Source organism: Chaetodon trifascialis, chromosome 22, assembly GCF_039877785.1.
Source record: "Chaetodon trifascialis isolate fChaTrf1 chromosome 22, fChaTrf1.hap1, whole genome shotgun sequence".
Taxonomy (NCBI): domain Eukaryota; kingdom Metazoa; phylum Chordata; class Actinopteri; order Chaetodontiformes; family Chaetodontidae; genus Chaetodon; species Chaetodon trifascialis.
The window spans coordinates 16,982,021-17,002,083 of NC_092077.1; the positions used below are offsets into that span (position 1 = coordinate 16,982,021).

At 42.3% G+C, this 20,063-nt stretch overlaps 1 protein-coding gene across 4 annotated transcripts in view; it reads left to right on the plus strand.

Moving 5' to 3' along the window:
- syt1a (synaptotagmin Ia) overlaps nt 1-20,063 on the plus strand; it is a 147,338-nt gene that overhangs the window by 29,902 nt on the left and 97,373 nt on the right. For all 4 annotated transcript variants that reach the window (XM_070991556.1, XM_070991560.1, XM_070991555.1 and 1 more), the window contains exon 2: nt 9,629-9,682. The gene's annotated coding sequence lies outside the window, so the exon portion shown is untranslated. The remainder of the gene's footprint in view (nt 1-9,628; nt 9,683-20,063) is intronic.

Here is a 20,063-nt window from a genome sequence, read left to right on the forward strand (position 1 = left end):
AAAAGACCATTCTGCTCATCTGGATAATGCTCATATCAATTGGCTGTAAGGTAATGACTGAAAACTGACACTTGGCAGCTTCCTCACATTCAAATTGCTGTCGTGTGTGTGCGAAGGCACGTGCATGCACGAAGGGTGGAGGGAGAGGAGAAATAAATGTTGGCCCGGACACAATGAGGTATATTGTCTGGCGTGGAAACCAAATTTCATGGGAGCTCATTAGACGGGCCACCTCAAAGATTCCCAAAGAAAGAATTGCCGAGTAGGATGAGCGCAAAATTGAATTTTCTCTACTCTCTTAACTGCAAAATAACCCAGCACTCAGTCTGCCTAACGAACTGGATGTGATCTACAGTGTTTGAGATCAAGTACATGCACCCACAGCAGGAAGTGCAAACATAGTCTTTAAATGTTCAAGGTTAGTCCTTCCTTCCAGTCTTGAAATGAAAAGCATCATTTTAAATGGAGTGTATTTAAATAAGGTCTAGTGTGTATGTGTGTGTATGTGTGTGTGTGTGTGTGTGTGTGTGTGTGTGTGTTTGCGTGTATCTGCATGTATTTTGGGTGATGGTGGGTGATTTGTGCTTATCATAAGGTCGCAGTTGCCATTTCAAACACTGAAAACTGTGGATTTTCTAGAATAATGCCTCAGTAGTCCAGCTTTGTATTTTCACTCCTCGAGTTTTTTATGTTCTCTTTTTTAAGCTAGTTTCACATCTCAGGAATTAAAATGGCAAACGGTCATTACTGGAGTAGCTGCGATAGAGTCGAACCCTTTCAGGCGCTATCTAAATGCAAAAACAGAACTTTATTGAACATTAAAGTCATTCGTGAGCAACATAATTCCATGGTTTTAGAGAATTCTCTACGTCTTTTCCTCGTTGACTTTTCTTCGTCCATTCTGCGGCGTTTCATCGACACATTTTGAAAGCAGAAAATGTTAAAGCAATCTGAAAAGTGAGCTGCATAACTCCAGGTTTTGGTGTCAAGTGAGTAAAGGTTGCTTTTAGACCCTGGAATCCGCATTGATATTCAGCAGCATAATGGGAGAAATTCATCAAAAGCACAGAAAGACATTCCCCCCTCCTCCAGCCTTGAATGAGCATGATTGTAATGGAGCTGAAATACATGTTAAGCTTTAAATGTGAGGCTGGTCTTTTGATTTCTTCTAAACTACGTCTGCAGCTTGTAAAAAGCTTATGTAACATTTGCATACATTGTGTATATTTAGGTTTCTCCGGAGCAGCATGTCTGCTGTGGGCACTCGTTCCCAAACTGTCCCTAAAGAGATCTAATTGCCTCTGTGCAGAAGTCTAACTTTGGGTTCGTACATCCCATCTCTCCGACTCGATCAGTGGAGCGCACTAATGAGTGTTGCCTAGCGACCGTTAAAACAGGGCTGGTAAAGTCAGCGTTGGCAAAAAGACTCCTGCTCAGTGAGATCTTTTTCTTTTCTTCTCAACTTGATATTCATGTGCCATCTGCCTGCAGTAACAATGCCCATTTTCACATGAACGTCAGAAAGGTTGACTTGTTCTGCCAAGACATAATTATGTTCCGTTCTTAATTAGCGGCCGTCCTGAGGCTCTAATGCCGTGTCTTTAATGCAATAACATGGATGCATGGATACAGATTTGGTCAGTTATATATAAACCTTCCATAAATGGGTGAATTATAGCTCTATGCATTCATCTTATGCCTCTTTCTCTGCCAAAATAATATCCTGAAGATGAAAAACATCCTGCATAGACAGAAGCCATTTTTATCTCTGAATTGATTCATGATACCAGTCACACCAGGTGATTGTGGCCTGAGGACTGGGCAGGACAGTTGGCTGTATATGTTTAGAAACGAATAATAAAATGCAGCGCTGAAGTCTTCCACAGAATTGTTATGACTGAAATTATGGTCTGTAACGTCCCATCACCGAACATTAAGATATGGAGGAAACGCTCACATCACGGAATAATGATTTCCGCAGAGATCTGTCGAGGCGGACGAGCCAAATACGAGTCAAATTAGCACTGATGGCAAATGCTCCACATTCGCTTTGCACCTGTGGAAGCCAAATAATGCAATTTGATTGCATGATTATCCAGAGTGCCGACTCTGAGTGCTGTCATTCAGTTTGATTGTGTTACATGAGAGGATTGAGTCCTGATCAACCCGAAGCAGAGAGGAGGGAGAGTTCAAAGAGTATCTGATCCACTTTCCAGATTGGTTCATATTTTGTGAATGTATGAAACGTCTCATCAGCAGTGCATGTTTTGCTCGCTATCTTGCAGTCCAGACGGTACAGCAACGTATCACTAAAACAAAGACGGATTGTCTCTCATGGAATTGCATTATGGATCTCGCTTTAATCCTAAGAGCATTGCCTTAAACAGCTTACCCCGACTGGCTGAGACTTAAGATGCTCTATTTCAAATTAAACAGTGTGTGATCGATGTTGGGCTCGAAGTGGGTCATCCTGACCAGAGGTGACCAGCGAGCCTCGCAGTACGCCGCACACGGTCATGGTTGTCTCCTCCAATAAACCATGTGAGGCTTCAACTTATGCAAAGTCTGCTTACCTTTCAACTCCTGCATGAAGAGTGAGTCGAGTGTCTCAGGTGCAATAATAGATGCAAGAATAATACTTGTGACAGTTTCCTTTTCTGCATACACTGAGCGGAAAAGCCTGTGATTGAAGCTGAACTAACTGTTTAAATGCAAAGGGTAAAGGCTTTATCATTCAAGGGCAGAGCACCAGAGAGGCAGGGCTTGCCAGTGCTGTGTCATCATCATGCAGGGAGGCCATCTGAATGTTATTATGCTGTCTGATTTGAGTGCCAACTTCAAGGACATCTACTCTACCCAGACGCTTATTGAAGTTCTTTGTACCACTCAACCAGACCCAAACAACATTTCTTTTATACAACAAATACATTTCGCTGTATTTACTCAACCCTTAATAGGTTTACTTCATTTACTTAATGTTGAGCGCTCACATTGTGCTCCATTCAGCTGGTTTGTAGTAATGTTCATGATGAGGGCGTCTGTGTCTCCAAGGTAATCGCTGTTTTCTGGCTCCATCGCAGGAAAACATTTAAAAATAAAAAGGGTTCCTTAGTGCGTCTAAGAAAATATGGCCCTTTGTGACCAATCAAAGTGCCTCTGCAAGAGAAAACGCCCTCCACATTAGAATGAAAATGATTTTCAGAAGGTCAGATTTGATTTAGGGATGCTCCCCGCAGCTTTAAAGTTCTGTTTATCAGCAGCGTTCCACCTACACCCAGAGCAGCGTGCCGGCAAAGCCTTCAGTGGCTTGAGAAGTAAACATATGCTTGCCAGAGAAACTTATCTCCATAATCATAGTGTGTTTCATCAGCTTATGTTCTGCCTCTGAACAATGAAACTGAAGCCACGGATGCCCTGCGATGGATACGCCTGTTTCCTATATTCCTGTCACATATTCATTTTTCGTTCGCGTGCATTCAGTTTTGATTGTTACCCTTGCATTTTCAGCTAAGCAAATGGGCAAAAATGCAATTTATTGTAAAATGTCAAGCAATTTAGTCCAATGACAAAGCGACATCTGAGGCAGCATAATTAGAAGGCACAGCGGCTGTTTTTTTCCCCTCTTCAGCATCTGTAGTGGCGTGATTATCGAGTGTTTTGATGTCAAGAGAGAGAAGCGTTGAGTGACAGGCCTGGCCAGACTGGAGCAACAGATCATACTGTAACTGACAGCCGAGACCCATCCTCTCTCCTCTGCACAAAAAAAACAAAGCAAACAAAACATTTAATTATTCTTCCAGCCTCAGCAGATAGAGGGAGAGCAGAGCCGACGTGTAGGAATGAGTTTGGCTGGGCCGTTCGAATGTGGGTTCACTGTTAATCCTCCAGAGAGATGGGAGTTTGAACACTAATACCTCAGAGTGGGAAAAAAAAGCCCTCACAGGAAAGCCCTGGCCTGGCACACAAGCTAATTTAATGATAAGGTTCTATGGTCTAAGGGTTATTTATCATGAAAATCTCTCACAATGACTTATTCCATCAGCAGCAGCAGCAGCAGCAGCAGCAGCAGCAGCAGCAGCAGCAGCAGCAGCAGCATCCCAGTACAGTGAGCCTCTCTTCAGTGACTGCCACAGTGCTGCTGCAGGCTCTTCAACTATTGTTTTTTCTGAGGTGCTCAATGTTATTTCTCTACTTGCAGAGGAGAACAAATATCACTTTTAAGCTTAAATCTATAAATGCTTCATGGGGAGCTTGTCTTGTTAGTCATTAGCCCTGCGCCTCTGCTCATGAGCACCAGGAGACTTGGTGGGTCTGCTGGTTCTACAATAACTTTAATAACGAGGGATTCAGACGTTTTCTCTCTCAGTGCTCACTGGGTTTCTCTCTATTCAAGTTAAATGTTTGTTCTGAGGTTCTGGCCTGTATGTGTGACTACAGGCATCAAAGTCTACAATCCTGCTGTGGCCAGATGGTGTATTGAATATGAAGAAACACGTTTGACCTTCACTGACCACAGCTCGTTTATAACTGTGACGCTTTAGGTTGTTCTTCTGTTGTTCCTCGAGGATAGGGTGCATTTATTTTGCATAGATTTCTCAGTCAGTCCCTCCGTTTCTGTTGTGAGTACTGTCAGGTTGTCTAGGCAAATAGCAGTACTTGATGGAACCGCTGACATCTTGTTTGAGCAAATTGATCCGCAGACAAAATGTAAGGCTGTCTCACTTAATTACTTCTGCCTTTCTTCTACTTGTGGCAAAATGAGTCATTTGATAAAAGAAAAAAAGAAGAATGTCTAAATGTGCTGCTTGATTTGATTAGAATGCTGACAGATATACATGAATTTGAACTCTTAATATTGTTGCAGTGACTTGAAACCAGGAAATGAGTCGAGAACCTCACAGCTGCAGTTGTTCATAAATGCAGCGTCTTTGTTTTGTCTGTCACAAGGAAGAATTTTGCATGACACTTGCAGAATGTAGTCATTGCATGTACCTCAAGTGCAAGAGCAGCTTTGAATTGCTCTATTTAAGAAAAAGATGCCACAGTCTTACCGTTCACACATTTTATGACTGACCTTACTTATGGGTCACTTATGGACATGCTGTTTTTAGCAGCTTCTTTCAGGTTGTGACCTTTATTCAGATCAACACACAACAACCCCGATTCCAAAGAAGTTGGGATGCTGAGTAAAACATAACAGACATACGTAATAGCTGGTTCATACTGTTTGTTTTTATGTAACTCCATATCTATAAGAACTACGTCAGCAAAAGCAAAACATGGTGTCCTAGTCTGTGTAATTATTTTCTCTGGGCAAGAGAGAAGAGGCACAAACTCCAGATGTCACTCGACGTACAAAACAAGCCGTCCGTCATGTATGATAAGTAAACAGCTCAGAAACAGGGGAGATACCAGACAGTGTCATATGGCAGTCTCATTACATCCCACAAAAACACAAGTGCCCTTGTGCAAAGGTTTGGCACAGCAGAGGTGTATTCATCTTTTGGCTGTTTGCTAACAGCCTGGTTGGGATCCTTCTGCCAAATTCTTTGAACCACATTCAAGTGTGCCTCAGAACTGGCTGTTGTCAAGGCTGCCTGTCTGGTGGGTAGGAAACAACCAGCTTCAGAAAAACAATGGAAGTGGCTCCATCCAGCCTTCAAACTCTATGGAGAGGATGGCATGAGATTTCCAGAATGATGAAGGCTCTTCCTCCCAGGGGTAATATCTCCGTACCGGATATTGGCTTTGTGCCCCTGCCGCTAAACAGAGGGGCCGCCATTGTTCCTTAAACACTGGTCCCCTCAGCTTCTTATTAAACAGATATTGAGATCTAAACACCAATATGAGCCTAAGCTTAATATTGTGTGTTTGTGTTTTTCATGAGACTGTCCTTCTTAGTCCATATGAGTGCTGCAGTGTTGTGTGCACTGGAGAATATTTGATGTTTTGCCCGCAGGAGTGAGATAAATGGACAGTGAGACGGTCACCTAGGTATCTCAATTGCAGATATTTGAATGGAAGAGGAACACGATATAGTCATGCTGCTGATGTTGATAGACCATTGGTTATGGTGACTAAATGCAACAGATGCATTGGTACTGTTCAGGCTGTTGTAGTAAATGAAACTGCTAAAAACACAGGATATTTGCTCTGTGTCATATGCTCATTTGCTAAAAAAATTTCTGAAAGCACAATAATTATCAACAATTCAAGAGGCACGGAAACTTTGTGGGATGGTTGATTTGCAGTTCTGTGGCTTATAAAATCACAAAAGACCTGATGTCTTAATATCTTGATGGTTTATCACATATTGTGCATTTCCATCGACCTTTTTTAAGTTCATGTTCAATTTGTGCATTAAAAACCTGACTGGAAATGCTGGAAATCTGAACAAAACTAAGAAAATATTGCAGAATAAATTAGGTATTTCCATCATGACTTTCCTTTGTTTGAGGTTTGACTGGCACTCTTTCAATTATCCTAATATTGCCTCAACAGTAGTGAATGGAAACATGCATTAATTCAGATTTTCTTGAATATTGGTTAAAAATTTAGTTAAATTTGGATGGAAACTTGGCTATAGTCAGTCCAGCTAATGCTATCACCATACAGTACTTCAACAGTCCTAAGATGCTATCACTTGACGTAAAGCATCAAATATTACACACTTGAAGTTTAACAAAGAAGTATTTTAGCATAATCTACAGATGAGTAATATATAACTGCTATCTGAACTGTTGACAGAGCATAACATGACGTCAGCAGGAACAGTTAAACAAATACGGATGTTGGCTTAATTGGCTCGTCTACACTTCACACCGTGTAATGTTTGGCACAGTTGATCCAACAAAAAGTCCTGAGAAGGCCGCAGTGAGGACTTTCCATGGACGTTGCTCCATATGCCACTGTAGTCCGGCTCGGCCACTCTCCTGCCGATGAGACTGATGGCTTCGGCCCACAGACCAGCAATGAAACCTCCACGATAATAATGTTTGAGCTCACCTCCAGCAGGCTCCCAGGATGAATGTTTGCAGGGGATATTAGAGTGAAGGCAGGGCAGCGTGCGATGGCTCCTTTGAATATGAGAGCACAGAATGAAAGACAGCCTACCCAGGCTGTGATGGTGCAATCGCTGTGAAAGCTACGAAACAGGGTAAAACACACAGATGAGCATTTTTCTTTTTTTGATCATTTCCACCTCAGGATGAGGATAATGAAAGACGAACACCCAACGTGCTGCTAAATTCATTTCAGCTTGAACTGTGCGCTGTTAACTCTCTACAGTTTAGAAACACTGCTGATTGGGTTTGTAATATCTGCTAGACATTTAGGCAACCTTTCAGAAATGTGTGTAATAGTTTAACCTGTTAAGTATGATGTGTGTATAAACAGCAAGATGAAATTTACTGAAGTATGGTGATGAACAGTGGTTGATTTCTTGATTTCAGGGTGTTCTCTGCATGTGATATGAGTGCTTTAGCGTCTTACTTTCAGGCCTTCAGCTGTGAGGTTTTACTGTGGGGTCCTTAGTCCCCATCACTCCGGATAAAGGGTCTGTTCTTCACCTCACCAATGTAAAAATAGACATGTCGTTAGGCCCTCTTCACCAAACATACTGAGTGTCATTTATTGGTGTCCCCGGGACTATGAAGTCTCCTTAGGACCGTCTATCCCAATGGGCAAACAGTGAGGTGTTTGTTTTTCAAACCCACCTGACTGTTGCACATTCATGAAACACCTTTTCAGTAAAAGCACAGTGTTGGCTTTCAAAGCCCTCCTGCTGTCCTCTGGTAAATATCAGCTTCTAATTAGCGGCTGTTTATATCTTTTGTGGCATCGTTTTTTGGAAGGGGGCCGGCCAGCTCTGGCGCTGATTTTCTGCCGTTAGCAATAAATGAAGAAAACTTCTGTACGTTTTTAGCCAAGGAGTAGAGAATCTTAGAAAACGTAGCTGCTTGGTGTTTTTTTTTTTTTTTTTGTTCAATTTCTGATTAGGAACTTAAAAACTTTTGGGTGAAGTTTGCTTCATTACACTGCAGCTTGGAGTCCTGCTACTGGCGTACAAATTTTACACCCCCTACCATGGTGTGATATTGGCCACCCCACTTAGATCTAATTTAGGAGGGTAACACGTCCTCGTCTCTGTGAAGGGAACCTGGCTTCCCTACACCCGGTAATATCCCCAAATTTCCCTTTAACAGCAGTGTGCTTGCAAGAGCCAATTAAGAAACCCTGTAAGGCCGGTGAACAGCAGCTTCGGCCGTGTCAGAGATGGACGTGTTAAGGCTTATGACCTTCTTCAAGATTAAATTAAACTTGGATTAAATTTAACCAAGCGGCTGTGGAAGAAGTGCATGTATTTCACCCAATCTGAAGTTTTCCCCTTGCTTTGATACGTTACATTTCAGCTGTGTAGAAATGTGCCTGCGTTACAAACACAGACAGCAGTTTATTGATGTGTTTCTGCCATTTCTTCACATGAAATATTCTACTCAATCCACATTTGATGCTGTTTAACCTTTCAAAAACAACGTTTTCCCTGCTTGCTGCACACAAAAGGAGGCACACACCTGTATTAATGGGGCTGTCTAACAGCACCCTAAATTACATTCAAATAACCACAATAACAAAAAATCTATTAAAAAAACTCTCATGTCTGCATTCGCTTGGTTTTTAGATTGCCGATGATGATCCCAAAAGAGCGACATTCACGCAAAGTGATTCTGGGATAGCCATCATGCTACTTATTTGGGAAATAATTTGAAAAGTTTTCTCTGCTCTGTTGGGTTGGAAAGCTCAAATTTTTTATATTTTACTTTTAAGGTGATGAAGTCATAAACATTCAGCATCATTCAGCACTGCCCTATGGCAGTAAGGCTCTCATGTGTGTGTATGTAGGGACAGGTATAAATACTCTCTTTTGATTCATATAGCTTGTTTCTCCTTTGAACCCATTAAAGTGACCCAACATATGCTGTTTATGTATTACCGCTTGATGACGTGCCATCTGCTGCCTGCAAACGAGACCACCAATTTCTGGTAGAGGGCTGAGGTTGCTCTGAGGCCAGTCTCTTATTCTGAAAATCCAACTGATTGAAGCTCAGACTAACTGATTGTAAGATTAATTATTTTAATGTGTTCCTACTGTAGTGTTGAGCACACACTGTGAGCATTGTTTCTGTTTGTGAGGTAGAATTGATTCTGGAAAGCAAAATAGTGCATGATGAAAGAAGATGCCAGGTGTTGGACATTTAAAGTTTCCTATCTGACTACTATGGATGAGATTATACTCACACTCTGCCTCTAGAAAAAGGGATTTAAAACAAATGAAAATAGCTCAAATCACAGGCTTTGCCATGAATAACTGGTTTATGTTGTTAATATTTCTAAACTAACACTGTGTCACCTGCTGTAACATCCATCAGTGGCCTTATGTACGTCAGTGTGGTGTGAAAAAGTTTAAATGAGGGTTGCTTGAGATGAAGTCAGGTGATTTGCTAAATTAATACAGACACAAACAGTGACACAAAAAGGTTTCTTCTGGCTGGTTGAATCACTTACGTACGTCTTTAAGGCAGATGTTTTTATGCTTCTGGACACTGACACTATGATATTTCTTTTTCAGTGATCTGCCATTTGGAAGGAGAGACTGGAGGAAACCCCTCTAACTGAAGATATTGTAAGTGTCTGGCCTCTTCAATGAATCTATCACGTGACCTGTGCATGTAATGGACAGTATAATGTGGGCCATTTACAGCATGCTATAAAACCCAAATTCCAATTTTCCTCCAATTGTGTAATTTGTAAAAGTGGCCTAATTATATTTACTGAAAAGGACATCTTACTCTCCTGTTATACCCTGATGCATACACACGGTATCAATCGAATCAGTAAATCCAACAGGGAGTCAGGATGCCTGATGGCCTCTGGTCTCATTTGAGATGCAGGCATTGTCCTGTTGCCTCCTTTAATGAGATCTGGAGGCGTGCAATCTAATATTCACCACTGAGGCTCCAACATGGCCCCTGAGCCTGTAGCCCAGAAGACTGTGTGCTAATTCAATGGAGTGAAGTCAGCTGTGATCAGAAGGACTGGAGTGGCCATTCAGTCAAGAGGATGAGAGGCATTAGCCTTTTCTATACATGATGTACTAATAGTCCACATTTGTGTTCATCCTTTATTTTGTCGAGTGAACGGGTGGAAAGCTGCTTTGGGGCTGAAACAATCTTAAAAGCCAACAGAGGTTCAGCAACAAATGAACATAAAGCCTGCATATAAATAAGAAATACAAGTGTTGCAGAGAGAACATTTTCATGCTGGTGTCAGTTCTCCCAAAACACATTTCGGTACCTGTGTGCTACGCTGCATCAAGTACTGTGAAGTGCTGAGAAGCTGGACATCGTACTCAAAAGTAAATAAATAAAAACACATTTCAAACATGGAAGTCTGCAGGTCTTTTAGCAGAGTTCAACTTGCGAAGACTTCAAAGGTGTGAAGAAAATAAAATAGGCCTATATGTGCATCTGCCTCGCACAAATCTCCCCCAAACACTGTCTTAACACTGTGGTTGGTTGGCACTTGGATTTCTTTTGCAACCAAATCCCAGGAAAAATGGGTTTTTTTGTTAACTAAGATTTGGTTTTGACTGTCGTAAAGTCTAAATAGTGTTGCATGTCGTCTTCAGATAAATTCAAATGACAGTTGGGATGATATGGATAAAGATAAAGTCGTATAGGTTTGTGTTCTGCATGCAACAAGATGAGTTCTGCACCACGCAGTCAGGCTGACCTGCTAAGTCAGAATACTCAGGATGAGCATGGTGTTTCTCTCTCGCCAGTGGCTGATACAGCTCTTTATATTTTCTGCTTTCTTACACTGGACTTCAGTCAGATGTCACTGTGATGTCTGGGGAAATGGCTTTGACCTTGGCAACCTTGGTTTTCACACTGGAGAATGGTAGAATTCCTTCTGTGTGACGTGTAGCTCTGCTGGGGGGACCTCAGCGTTCACATGAGCAACAACAGAGAAATCGAAACGGGGACTTATTGGACTTCCTGCTCCTGTCATGTCGTACCTCCTGGATGGATAATGGGCGGATGGATCGACTGGAAACTTTCTGTATTGTTGTTGCTTTTTTTGACTTAAATCTAACATTTTGCCAACTTTTTTCAAAGGAAAATGACTACCGGCTGCTCAAGGAGTTGCTAGAGGTCGACACATATTGTTGTGAGGCAGTTTGCATATACAAACATTCGGTATAGTCCCTAATGGTTTGCAATACTGTATGCATAAAAAGCGCTCTTTGTCAGGAACTGGTCCACAGAAAGTCTTCAGGGAGGTCTAGATTCAGACAGTAGCTGTACTCAAGTGGCTCCACCCATTATCTTAACCAATAAGATTAATTCTGCCTTCAGAGCAGCACTGCCTCCTAATTGAAATCTACCTTTATTTAGCTCCGTTCACTCATTTTGAACAGTATGATTTCACCTGCTAATATAGTGCACCCCAGAGAGCTGGGACTTCACATATTGGGACTGATGAGCATTAATAAATGCTTTAGCTGTTAAGTTGGATGATAATTCTCATGAATCTTTCCATGGAGGGTATCTGGAGGGGTTTTGCTCGGTTCCTGGTTCGGAGCTCAGATTTGCAGAAATTACTAATTAGCACTGTCTGATTTGACATAGTGGAGCACCCACTCCTCTCGATGATGAAGCTCCCTGCGTCTGTCCCAGCTGTCACCAGTGATTGATGCAGTGTGCGCTTCCCACCTTCACTTGCCAGTGTTCTCTGCTGTTTACGCCTCATACCTGATCTCACATCCAGAGATGTCTCAGCCTCCTCCCATTAGCACGCATATTAATCACCCTTCATGCCAAATGATTGCGTTAAAATCCCAGTGTGCGGTTCCACATTTTGCCTGAGGGAAGTCATCGCGTAGAGCCTTTATTCCTCCTTTTAAACGCTTCTTGTTCAGCAACCACTGATAATCCCCAGAAAGGATTGTCTCCTACTGTACCACTAATCCCCTGAGTTCCCTGTGGTCCACAATAAAAGCAAAAAAACCCCAAAACAAAACAGAAAAACCAGAAATGCCCTGACCAAATTATCCATGTGATAAAATAGAGCCCTAAATGTGACTTCAAGCATCACACTTTTGTTGTTTTGCAGAACTGATTTCTTTGAAAATACTTCTAGTGTGTTATTGCTTTGCTAGAGTCAGTACCTTAATTTACAGTATGGTACAGAGTTTGGGAGTGTTGGGAGGTTACAGAGTTGCCTGGGTCAGTGTGACCGCAGCAGAATCATTGTGAAATCCACTTTACATTAAAAGCAAGCATCAGTGGCTTCTGCAGAGCGCACCTGTGTAGCTGCACAGCACTCACCTGAGCCACACACACAGGGAAGGCAGCTAGTTTTAGTTTTGCTTTCTTTAGTGTCTGTTGACACACCCAGATAGTCAAGTATGCTGAATGTTTTCCCTTGACTCTTAATATATTATCCTTACAGCTCATACTGAGCGAGAAGTGATGGATCTCCCGGTGAATGTCAGCTCACAGGGACTGACAACCGTCTCATTCGATTTCTAAGCTCTCACTTAGCCAGGTCTCCCTGTGAGAGCGAGCAGGCTTAGTGCTGCAGAGTGATTATGTAGTGCAGAGCAGAAATAAAGTAAACCATACATTACATTTTACTGTTCTGAGATGTGAAACAGCACACATGTATGTGTAGATGTCTGAGCTTGGCTGTGTTTTAGTTTCATTTAATTTGTCACTCATGAATGCAGACTGATTTTCTGGGGACGTGATGGAGTGACTGATGACTGACAACATGCTATTATTCAGTCTGTGGTACAACACATTCGTTCTGAATACTTCTCTGATGTCAGTTTCGAAGGAAGTCTGTATTTTTGTTAGCCTTGCTAGCAGCTTGGCTAAAGAATGGCAATGTCAGTCGGTTGGTCACTTTGATCTGAGATGTCTCAACAGCTATTGGATGGATTGCCGTTCAGACATGAAGAAAACTTTGGTGGCCTCCTGACTTTTCCTGTAGCGCCACCACAAGGTTGATGTGGGATTTTGAGTGAAACATTTCAACAAGGGGTTGAAATTTGGTATCAGCATGCAAGTCTGCCTTAAGATGTAGTGCCATCATCACATCAAATTATGTCCAGAAGAACCTCAGCTGTGCTTTGTATTTAGTGCTATTTAGCAAATGTTAGCATGCCAACACACAGGACTAAGGTTGTTAACATGGCAAAATATCAGCATGCTACCATTGTCATTGTCTTTCTGATCGTGCTAGCATGATGAGGTTAGCATTTAGCTCAAAGCTCTCCGGCCTCACAGAGCTAGCATAGCTGTACCGTCTTAGTCTCTGAGACAGGGGAGTCAGGGCAGTTTTTTGGAACAACATCTCACCATTCATAGCTTCAGAAGTATGATGATATTTCCCCAAATGGACTGGACCTCTATCAGTAACACTCTCATTCAGCCTTTTGCTGTGTCATTGCCAGCACAAAATGAAATCCTCCTCCTTCACTGTCAGGGTTAGTATTCAGCCATGTTTCCTTTTCAGACGGGACTGACAGCACTCCCTGTCCTCCTTTTTTAATCTCGCTCCGCTGCTATTTCATTTCCGGCCTTGTTCATTGAATCAATCTGAGGGATGCTACTCGATAATGGTCGGGTGACACCAGGCAGGCACAATTCCATGTCAGTGGCAGATTTCGGTCTTTCTGCAAACACAGGAAGTGTAGTTCTTTAATTGATGTGTTATAATCCACATTATGAAAGCCGAGCTGATGCCTAATGCGTTTTTATTGGGGAAATGGGAAATGAGACACCTGTTTGACAGCTTTATAGATTGGTTTCATTTAGAAAAATATAAAAACGGCTATTTGTTAAATATGTTAAATAATGAAAATGAAAAAATTGGTGCCCTGTGTTTTCTGCAATACAGAATAGTGCAGTGTTGATGCTCATTATGTTTTGAATGTTTTCTTTTCATCCACCACAGGATTAGACTGTGATGTGAACAAACCATAAAACACAGAGTGCAGAAAAATTTTAACGGAAAACATGGCCGGAAGGAAAGACGTCTGAAAGGGCGGGAAACAAGCAATCAGATCATCAGAAAGTTTTTGAGTGAACCCCCAAGCCAATCAAATTTGGATTGAAAATGATAGCGCTAGTGCCAGGCTACAGTTGACCCTCGCTCACCGGTGCTCGTTATGCTTAATGAGACGTCGGCTATTTTGAGTTTTAACTCCGCACAGTCAGCGTCGCATGTGAAGTTGTTTGGATGAGTGATTCTGGAGAAAGCTGCAAGCAGCTCCGCCGGAGGCCAAGCAGCCAGCCCATTCCCAGCAGGCACACTCTGAACAGGCTGCATTTAAAATTCAGCATTAGATATATAGAGTAGTATTTCCTCAGTGACTCTGGTGTATGCTCGAGGCTGCCGTGTAGTGTTTAGTAACCATCAGATGGGGTGGCTCGTCTCTGTCAGCGTGGCTCCGTGATCCTTACACAGTGAGAAAAAAAAGAGTCCCCTCTGGATAAGCTTAAGAGAAGGCAACACATGGGAAAAGATGGCCTGGCATGTTCAGAATGACCACGGGGAAGCCATTTCCCACAATGCTCCAGTTCCCCTGGCTCCTTGGTGTCGATCTGTCCTTTGTGAGCCAGAACATCTGAGACACATTGCGGTCACCATGGGCTGCAGGAGATATGAGAAATAGGAAAGACAGACCCTGTTTGCTTCTCTGTGGAGAGAGGAACGTGAGCGTCATTGGTATTGTATGAGCCGAGCTGTCTTCTGGTTTCCTTTGAAGGCTGTCGAGTTCATTATTTAAATTTCACAAAATTAGCATTCACCTTTAAGAGTAAAGAAATTGCCGTACTCTAATTAAACATTGCATACACTGGATTTGCACTGCAGCACGTTCTGCTTTGATAACGGGGAACGGGGAAACAGTAAATGTGATCATCAGTTAATCAGTCAATTAGCTGCTGTGCAGAACAGCAGGGGAAATTCATTTAAAAGTAATTTAAATGTCAATTTATTTAGATTATAACTGTGAAATTTTAATCCAGTGCTGTTGCCAAGCTCTGCATTAAGACTTAACACATGCACTGTGGCAAAATCTATGGAAAATATGTATGTTTTAACTCAGGCTCCAACCTGTTTGTCAAATCAGATTCTTCTCTATTGTTGCGTCCTACCTGCTGGATGGATACATGTCGTCCTGCGTCCTACGTAGTCACAGAGCTGCGCTGTATTTATCCTCCACATGATCATCCTATGGAGGTCATCCATTGTCAGACAGACATCATTCTATCAACTCAGGGACAAGTGTCCTCTGCAAATGTAATGTCCCAAAAAAAGCCAATCGGGGAGCAGATTGAATTCGGCCCCCTGACGTGCAGAGACATGTGTTATGTCTTCAGAGACAGACTTCAAACTTTTGAGTTAGTCCATTTTCTCTTCATGTCCACACAGGAATAGAAAGCAACAGTGAGGAGGGGAGGGGCGTCAGCTGCTGGTGTGTGTTAAATTGAAAGCAAGTTTTCTGGTGCCTTGAGTTTATCACCTGAGAGACGGCTTCACGACTGCCGCGTATTTCAACGACCAAACGAGATGCACACCTGAGATAGCTCACTGCCTCGCAGTTAGATATTGTTATTGTCACATTGGGACCTCACTGGTAACACAGAGACTTTGTTGAAGAAATACGTCTCTGTACTCGAGGATACAGCGTAATTACATTAACGAAAGCACAAGCAGTCCTTATTACATCCACCAAACGGGGTATATTTTTGGTCACGTCTGTTTATTTGTTCACAGTCAGGCATCTCAAAAATGTGTGCACAGATTTTCAGTGCAGTTTAGTGGAAACTCAGGCAATGAGCTAAAGAACATGTGATTAGTTTTTGGATCCAGGAATTTTTTTTTTTTGGAGATAAGGCCCTTTTTGCTGTTTTCTGATAATCTGCTGTTTAAGGAAAAGAAGCCGGTACGTGCACACATGATTGTCACTGTGTGTAGTTTGATGCGTCTCTGGATCCTGATGAAAATGGTACATTTTACTCTGTGCACCCTTGGTGGAAGTGTGCCTTCTCTGTGGGCTTTCTAGACATCGTTTTCTTTTCAGTTGTGGTTGTAGGAAGCAGCAGCTGAAGGTATGTGAAAGCACTTATGATCATCTTTTGAAAAATATGTCTGTCGAGACATTCCTCTTGTGAAAAGCATTTGATACGACAACATGAGATAATTGTTCAGAATCATGAGAGTGTAGTTTGGCTTTTCTGGTGGAAGTTGGCAGTGATGTTGTCTTTATGCAAATTAAATCCGGAGGCTGCTGTAAATAATGCAAATGACTTAATAGCAACAAAACAATCCAAACCATCTACTGGTGGCTCCAAAATGCATGATTTTTAGGGTGTGAGAACACATTTGTCATCATTTCCTCCTGTTTTAAAAAAGTTGAAGCAGCACGGACCAATACTCAAAGATATTTCTCCACGTTGCTGGCACCACCAATATCAAACATGGCTGGCTGATATGAGTCTCTCCAATTAACAAGCAACTTGCTCACAAACCGGGATTTGCTTGAAATGAAGCAAACAAAAAAGTGCGATGAAGTAAAACTCCCTCCTGCCACAGCTCAGATTAAAGGGAACAAACTGACTGCAAAGCATTCTCTGCGCTTCTCAAAAACACTGACTGTAACTCCGTTTAACATTATTACTTGATGACTGAGAGCCAGAGAGCTGGTGAGGTAAAAAAAAACAAACCAAAACACCGTTCCAACCCGCTTTGCTGATCGCTGACAGGAAGAGGCAAATCGTCTCATGTTCCAAAGGTGGCAGAAAAGATGGGAGGCATCATATTAACAGGATCAAAGTCGCTGCGTTCTAATCTGTTCCTCGACTATGTGAAATATCTGGGCCAGGCGAGCCTCTCAAACTGCTCTTAGATCAGCTTCTGGTGACTCATCACGATGCCTGAGCTCGAGGCGCTCTCAGACCGAGTCAATGTCAATACGGAGCAGCGTTTGTTTTGTGTAACACCTCGGGGAGGCTAAAACATCTGAGTTTGGGAAAATGTGATGCTGTTCGAGTGGGCGGGCGTGGCTGTGTGTAGGTGTGAGGTAAAGACTGTGAGTCTAATCCTTCTTCCCCACTCCTCAGAGAGGGTGGGTGGGGCTTTCTTTCCTCATGTGGGATTAAGCTATGGCTTGGTACATATTCAGAGACTAGAAGAAGGCCACTCTTACCGCCTGAAGAACAAACAGATTTGGCACATTCGGAACAGATGAGCACAAAACAGCAGTCTTCTGGACTCTGTCATCTCCACACTCTGCTCTGCTTCTTCTTCTTCTTTATTTTTGATATGATAGTTTCTCATCTTCTTCACCTAATTAAATAAGAAGCTTATGTTTGACATCCCAGATTAGAGTGTGAGCTAAATTCTCTTTCTTTTCCCACCTAATACTGGCTAAACAGTCCAAAGACAAACGGATATTGTTTTCACTCATTTGAATTTCAGTGGTATTTTGTTTTAATTACCGCTCTTGTGTAATTCCACTTGTTGTTTTTCACTTTAAAATTCCTTGTTGCTGTATTTTTCCTCTCGCCGCTGAAGTAAATCCAAAGTTTAAGCTAAGCAGATGTTCGGTTGTGTCGTGTCCTCCCTGTAGGCGGCTTCAAATTGGACTGCTAATTGATTGATTGGCCGACTCCAGAGCAATTCAGTTGCCACTCATCGTCACTGCGGCCCATGCCCATCTTTCTTCCTCAGCGCCACGATGGCACACTCTGAGGCTAAGGTAATTGCGTTGAATTGTGTGTTTAGCAAACTTAATCTGGCAGGGAAATATTTGAACAGACTACAGGGGTGAACTCAATCACACTGATGATGCCTCGTGACTTTGCATACGAGCGCTCGCAGCCAAAAACTCGATGGATTAGTAAGACTATTGAAAATCATTTATGCAGCATGTCGCTCTCAGACACGGATTTGCTGCTGTAGCTGTAGTTTTTTTTCACTCTGTCTTCATGTTTTGACATTTTCCTCAACATATGCAACATTCCTCCATAATGAGCTCCTCTAAGGTGTTTTGCATCCTATGAAGGCCACATGGCCTCCTCTGACGCTCTGTTTGTTCTCTTAAAGATATGTCATTACTTCACTTTTTCTGGGTGGTTTAATGGTTCAGGCTGTTGATTGTTCTTTCAGCATCTTATTCTGAGGCAGTGGTAAGTGGTTCCCAACCAGTTTGACTTGTGAACACTTAAAACAAAGCTTTGTCTAAAGGATTGGTAACACTTTACTTCAACAGTCCGTAAACAAATATCTCCTGAAAAGAACTGTACAATTTTGCACTAAAGGGTAAAATCAGGATCGCAATCAAAATCAGGTTGTTCGACTTTGATTCATTGACAAACTTAGACATGATCATCCTCTAATCATCTCGTGACCCACTGTTCTAGTTTGGGGCCTAATGTTTGTGAGGTGGCTACAGACGTAGCTGTGTCTGTACTGAGCCTCAGAAAGGAAAAGGGATTTCTCCGCCGAGCTGACGGCGACCTGAGCCAAAACACCCAGATGCTTGTTTAATGCTGCGCTGGCTCATAGTCGCTTGTAAATTGAACATGGGAGTGTAATTCTAGGTGTCTGTTTGTTGTGTTCAAACACCGGCGAACCTTCTGCCTGCATGGCTTCATCAGCGCTCCCCCAACTTCAGAGAGGATTTTTAATTCCTCCTGTGCCCGATGCAATTATTCCCATAGAGGATGAGGCAGATTAAGTTGTTTTTTTTATGTTGTTATGCTCTATCTTCTGTGTAGTGTCTGCTGGGACCATGTTACAAATTCTATTTAATGTGTAACTTCACCATTAGTAGTGCGTCAAAGTAGGTTTGCAGTTGAGTTGCTAGGTAACAAAAGGCCTCCTAAGACTGTGCTGTTATTTCTGAAAACTACGTCAGGTTTTTCACTCCTCTAAGAATAAATGCTGTGCTCACAAGCTGCTTTGTTAGACAGATAAGCTGAGGAATCTTGCCAAAGCAAAGCTAAAATATCTAATTTATTAGGAGAAGCAGAGGAACTTTTGTTCATCCTCAAACATGCTGAAGAATCAGACTGTCTAGTAATGGAGATGGACTGTAGATGTGCAGCTTGAAATGGGAATGAAGCCCTATAGAAAGACAGAAATTGAATGTTCTACCTTAAAAACAGTGGAAACACATTTCACTCACTTCAGCAGCTCCGTGTTGGGGCCTCATCACGTGAATGAGCAAAAGCCTGCATGTAAATACTAAAGCCTGCTAGAACTCAGAACAAAGAAGTACCGTCAAAATCCCATCAGGCCTTGCAGATCACACCTGAGTGCAAGATTTGGTTTGAGTCCAAATCCTGTTTTCCATTAGACGACACTCACCTGAACTCAGGAGAACCCCTGTGACACGGCCATGACATCATCAAGGATTCAAGAATCAGCGTGCCCTCTCGACCTCGCCTATTATTAATTCATCTTAATAATTGTATTTGATATTATTGGTATCAATAACTGTCCTTAATATCGGCAAACAACCAACCCTGCTGCTACCACATCCCGACTCCTTTGAACGTGATGAAAATGCCAGTCCTTTGAAAAAATTGCAAGAACAAAATGACACATGCACCGCAATTGTTGTAGACAGGTTCAAAATGATGTGAGTGTGATGTGAACATCTTGGGTAGAGTCGAAACAAATTCTAGAGTGCTTTTACCTCCAGAGCATGAAAGCAGCAAAACATCATGTGTCCCACCGGAGTAATTGTCACAGCATGGGGTCTTATTGACAGAGCACTCTACCCCTTTCAGGCTGGCCCTCTCTGCGGATGCACAAACTTTATTTTTTTAACAGCACCGAACTAATCATATCTTTTAAATTCATCCTGGAAAATGCAGAAAGTAGCAGCATTTACAGATTTATTTATTTTATTTTTTTTCCGCAATTTCCAAGCACACCTTGTCCCCTCGCACTTAAAGATGAAAAGCATCAGGCGTCTTTCA